At 40.5% G+C, this 6,069-nt stretch overlaps 1 pseudogene; it reads right to left on the bottom strand.

Moving 5' to 3' along the window:
- Nucleotides 1–4,107: 4,107 nt before the first annotated feature.
- LOC148112432 (E3 SUMO-protein ligase KIAA1586 pseudogene) lies at nt 4,108–5,552 on the bottom strand (annotated as a pseudogene).
- Nucleotides 5,553–6,069: the final 517 nt, after the last annotated feature.

The following is a 6,069-nucleotide window of genomic DNA, read 5'->3' as shown; positions in this document are numbered from 1 at the left end:
TTCGGCCGAAATATTTAATAATTTTAAGGGATTTTTTAATATTTGTATTATCTGTATTTTATCTTGGCTGTTCACCGCCCTGAGTCCTTCGGGAGTAGGGCGGTATAGAAATTTGATTAATAAATAAATAATAAATAAACACAAATGATCTAGATGAGGGGAAAGAAGGGGAACTGATCAAATTTGCAGATGACACAAATTTGGGGGGAATAACAACACTTTAAAAGCTAGTGTCAGACCTGCCCCAGTCTGATCCCCTAGGGAAGTAAAACTCTCGACTATTTGATTGACACGAAAGGTACTTTTACTGAGAGATGCTGATTGCAGTAGAGTCAGGTGGAATCTGAAGTTCCCATACATCACTACAAAACTAACCCCTTGGTTGCCCAATTCTTTCCCCCATAGTCTATCCGTGTGCAACCAATCCAGCACTGCTGAGATGTTTTGGGAAGTGCTATGGTGTTTAGGCTGGTGAAATTCCACTCTCAGCCTTGAAAATGCCAGCATGGACCAGATTCCAAAACACTGGAAATCAGAAGGAATTTCCTGACAGTGAAATCAATTTTAATCAATGGATCAGTATACGTCCCAGAGTTGTGGTTGCTTGACAATCAGGATGATATAAAGTCTTCTGCCTTGGGTGGTGTTTGGACTAGAATAGGGGTCTCCAACCTTAGCAACTTTAAGCCTGGAGGACTTCAACTCCCAGAATTTCCCAGCCAGCAAAGCTGGGAGTTGAAGTCCTCCAGGCTTAAAGTTGCCAAGGTTGGAGACCCCTGGACTAGAAGACCTCCAAAGGTACCTTCGAATCCTATTGTTCTGTTCTGTTTTGTTCTGTTCAGGTTTAGTTCTGGTCTGAACTAAATAAAATTGTTCCAAGATAATTCTTGCCACAGTTGCCATCTAGAAATCTAGATCTAGCAAGGGGAGACAGAAGAGATTCTAAGACTGCAGAAGAGATTTTTCACGTAAATGTAACCTAAGAACAGGTTGCAACCACAGTCCAAGAACCTGGTTTCCTACTACCAGCATCTTATCGTGATATAATATAAAGTCCTGCAGTTTACAGGCTCCTGGTTAAATCCAGTTTTCCCCTTCTAAACAGCAGGTTTTTTCCCAAACAGCAGAGGTAGTCAGAGGGATCACTGGAAATATCACCAACCTTTTGCATACTGTAAGAAGTATGGCTGTCCCCAGAATTAGACCTTTCTTAAATCATAAGATATTTCGTTTTGTGAAATGAGAGCCTAAGGAATCAAATATGAAGGCTGCAGTTTTTCTAAAAAACGTGTCCAAATCCTATTTTTCAAAGTTAGTCGCAGAACTTGCTCATGTTTTGTTTCCCTTCTCTTGGCTTTGGGTAGCACGAGGAAAACTGCCAGAGGAACCAGAAACTGACATTTGGAGAGGTTTTTAAAGATGAATTAGACACGTCCTTTTTTCTTCTTGACTATTTCACCAAGGGTTTGATCCTCAACCTCAAAGCGGTCTGAGGAAGGTGACTTCAGGCAGACCCAAGAATAGTCTCTTTGTCTCCGCTTTGCCCCTCTTCAGCCTAGTTGAACTGGAAATGTTCGCTCTCTGGAGTAGGGCTAGGACACCGCCATCCTTCAGAGAGCATCGACCTGCCTCTGGGACAGTCAAAACAAATTCCACCTGACAGGTATGTGAGGGTCTAATGCAAGAGTTCTTCATACAGCTTGTGCACCGAAGTTCCTTCAGCATTTAGCATCTCAAGTGGGCAATGCTTGTCTGTATGGATTTTTGTTGCCTCTACACAAGAAGGGAGGGTGAGGTTTTGGTTCTGGAGTTGTGCCAGGACTGGAAGCTGATATTTTAACCCTCCAAGATCAGTTGCCATGTCTTCAAAGGGTGAAGAGATGGAAGATGACTTGACTCCAGTACCTTTCCTCAAATAGGCCAAGAGGGACTATGTTTTCAGTTATTGTTTAAAGCATTGTAAGCCGCCCTGAGTCTCCGGAGAAGGGCGGCATATAAATCAAATTAAAAAAAAAAAGTTATCTGTTTATTTGTTTATTCATTTTTTTTACTTTGCCCAACTCCAAAATGACTCTCAGTAAGTTTAAGAAGCACAAAAACAATTATATATCAAAAAGGACATGGTCACCCAAATGGAACAAATTAGAAAAAAGACATCTTTTCCTATCAGTGCCAACCTAAAGGGTTCACTAAATATCCTAACCAAAGGCCAAAGGGAACAGCCAAATTTTTAGGGCTCACTTGAAGGCGGGTAGGTTGGAGGGTAATCTCTAAGGAATACTTCTTTCAAAAGTCAGGAGTTGGGACAGAAAAGGTCTACTTCCTGGGTCCTACTAGTTGACACTGGCCTGAAACGAGCAACTCGGTTGGATTGAAAGGGCTAGGCAGTCACTCTAAGTTACAGATAGTCCCTCAGACAGCTAAGCCCTATGCATGTAGGTTTTTGTAAGTAATCATTAGCACCTGGAAGCTTCCTGGTAAGCACAACACCTCACAAAACAGAGGTGTTACATGGACATAACTGTTTCTACCACTGTGTTCTGGACCAGTTGTAACTTTTGAGATAACTTCAAGGGCAGAATCAAGGCATGACAGTATCTGTGAGGAGAATCACATTGTCCAGGCATAAATGCAATTGGCACAAAACATGCTCAAGCAAACACCTTCCTAGCCACATCTCTTCGAGCACTCCCAGTGTGATCCCTCAAGCAGGAGGACACTGAAGCACCCAGAGCCATTTTATCTTGCTAAGATTGTTCTTGAATCTATTCTTCCTCCCCATTCACAGACTGAGAAAAAAGACTCTAAAGGGAAGGGTTCCTGCCTCAGTCGTGAAGAAATGAAGAAGAGTGTGTATCAGTGGTGAAATCTTCCCTGGTTGCTACTGATTCACTGCCTGCGCATGCGTGGTACGCACCAATCGCATGCTGTGCATGCACATGCACAGTGCATGCTCATGCACAGTGCATGCTAAATGCACGCTGTGTGCACATGTATTCACAATGCGTGCCAAATGCACGCTGCATGCACACGCAAACACAGTGTGTGCCAAATGCACATGGCGCATGCATGCACAGTGCACATCAAATGCATGCCGCACGTGCACACGTGTGGTATGCACCAAACACGCACTGCACATGGGAAAAGGAGGCTTGGGAAGGTAAGTAGAACAGTGAGGGGGGGACAGCTGTGCCACGTGATTTAGATTCACTAGAAAGCAGGATTTCTAGTTACCGGACCAACCAATAACATTTTTTTTACTACTGGTTCGCTGAACCGGTAGGATTTTACCACTGGGGTATATTTTACCACTGGGGTGTATTTGTGTGATTGGAAACTCCCTAACAAAAGGCAGTAACAATCTGTTTATGTACTCGTTTCTCAAGAGAAGTGTGTTGTTTTTCTGGGAAATATATTCGGGATATAACAAAATGGTTTCAAAGACTCTTTAAGCCCACTCACAAATGTTCCAGATTCATGGAAACAAATGACACAGGAAAGCTTTTTTTTTTTACTTCTTCATGATGAAAGATGAATTTAGACTAATATACCTCTTCATAATGCTTTGCAGCCCTTGCTGAGCAGTTTACAGAGTCAGCCTCTTGCCCCCAACAATCTGGGCCCTAATTTTACCAACCTTGGAAGGATGGAAACAGAGATGGTATTCAGCCGGTTCAGACCAGTTCAGGCGAACCGATAGTGGCAACCTGCAGGTGGCCTGCCCAGGGGTGAAATTCAAAATTTTTCCCTACAAGTTCTGTGGGTGTGCTTGGTGGGCATGGCTTGGTGGGCATGTGACTGGGTGGGTGGGTGTGGCCAGTTGACGTCATTTCTTTGCCCTAATGACCTACAAAAAGAAGATATACCAATTATTTTGTGCATTTAATACTTTAATAAGAATAAACAAAGTACACAAAACAATAAAAGAGGTACGCAAATACTTACATGAGCAATAAGAGTGTTATTTGTCTTCAATGTCACCTTTGCACCATTGATAATGACTTACAAAAAGGAGATATACCAAGATATACCAATTTAAGCATTTAATACTTAAATTAGAAGTACACAAAACAATAAAAGAGGTACACAAATACTTACATAAAAGTGTTAGTAATCTTTAACTTTAAGATGTTTCCACATCGTTTTTTCATTGGCACTCTCCTCACTTCCACTTTTCTTGATCTTGACTCTCAGATCATTGGATGTGTGATGTTGTGCTCTTAAACACTTTCTCACTGCAGGAATAGGGTCCCATTTTGTAAGAGGTAGGCCAATAACACCGATAGTCATGAGGTTGGTTAAATTAGAAACGGTTAGGCGACTTCTGCTCTCTGAACATACGAGGTTCACTTTTGAAAACCCCCTTTCCGCTTCTGCAGAACTCACTGCAATTGTTCTGACAATATCTTTTGCTTTTTTAATATTGTCAGGAATTGCATAGTTCATAGTTGGAATCTTTTAAAACATTGTCCACAAAATCTCTATAGTCGTTGATGTTAATGTAATTAAAAATGTCACCAAATATGTGCAATTGTTCTTCAGCTGCTGTCCACGGAACTACTACTTCTGCAATGTTCCAGTAATCTGGCTCCAGAAAATTTAGAAATTGTAATTTATTCATGGTTTCTTGCAATTGTCTACCTGTTTTTAAATGTTCACAATCCATTAGCCTTTTCTTCAAATTTGTTATGATGCTTTCTAAAAGTCTTTCCCAATTAAGTCCAACAAATTGAGGATTTTGTACAAATTTTATATTTTTGAAGGTTTCTGAAGTAATTAGTCCATCAACTTTTTTTCGTATGGACCCTTTCCCTTTCTAAGCAGTTCAAATGCTTTCATTGATTTTGTCATCAGTTTTTCAGCCTTTATGATGTCCATATTACTTGCTTGCAGTGCATTTGAAAGAAGTGCGATTTCTTCCAGAATATCGATCATCAATGCCAAATCATTTAAAAAATATATATTTTCCAGACGGGTAGCCATACCTGAGTATTTTTCATTTGCATGAAAATACTGATGTAGTGCTGGATAAGCATACCACATAGCTAGGGTTGCCCTTAAACTACAGGCAGCAAATCTTGGTCCCAAAACTCTTGGTCCCAAAAATCTTTATGATTTCAATTTCAAGTTGTTCGGATATTTCACAAGGTGCATTTTGGCTCTTACCGGATTTATAAAAAATGGTGTGTATCAAGAAATATTTTAAAATGATTTAGTTGCTTAATGTCCTTTTTGGAGTCGTCTAAAACAAGTTGGAGGTGATGGTTTAAGCAGTGCCATATTATGATGTTTAGAAACTCTTTTGCCATTCTAGTGCTCACTCCAGATTTTCTCCCAAGCATAACACTGGCACCATCAGAGCAAAATGCTATTAAATTTTTTTGTAAGTAGTTCTGGGTAAACCCAACCTTACGTAAGCTTTCTAGAACTGAAGAACATATTGTCTCTGCATCTTGTTTCTTCAATTCAACAAGCTCAACAAAAATTGTTGGTGGGTTCTCTGAATCCTCAACTTTTACGAAAACTATCACAACTGGTTTGCAGGATACCATTGAGGCTTCGTCAATGATCAAACATATTTTCAGATTCTGTTCAATAATGCTAGTAAACATTTCAGTTTTAATTTTGTTTGCAATGCACTCAATTATTTTCACTGCAGTTGGCCTTGAATGCCAACTATTCCCAGATCTATTCCCAGATCTATTCCCAAATCTACTCCATTTCTAGTTTGCAATTCTATAAATAAATAAATAAATAATTTTATTTCTATACTGCCCTTCTCCCGAAGGACTCAGGGCGGTGTACAGCCTATTTAAAAACACAAAAAACACGACAACAATTTAAAATTTAAAATCATTAAATAATTAGGCTCCAATTAAAATCCCAGAAATTTAAAATACCCCAATTTAAAACGTTATGTTAATAGCCCTGCCTGGCGGAACAACAGGGTCTTCAGAGCGCAGCGAAACACCCGGAGGTCGGAAATCTTTCGTATTTCGGGGGGCAGTTAATGAACTGCCCCCCGACAGGGCCCCAGCCCCCCCACAGGGCTGGGGCTCCCACAGAGAA

The sequence above is a fragment of the Pantherophis guttatus genome, chromosome 10, assembly GCF_059756535.1.
Source record: "Pantherophis guttatus breed Tessera chromosome 10, ASM5975653v1, whole genome shotgun sequence".
Lineage (NCBI taxonomy): Eukaryota > Metazoa > Chordata > Lepidosauria > Squamata > Colubridae > Pantherophis > Pantherophis guttatus.
Note: the sequence above shows the minus strand (reverse complement) of the source record. Positions and strands in the feature narration are given on the sequence as shown.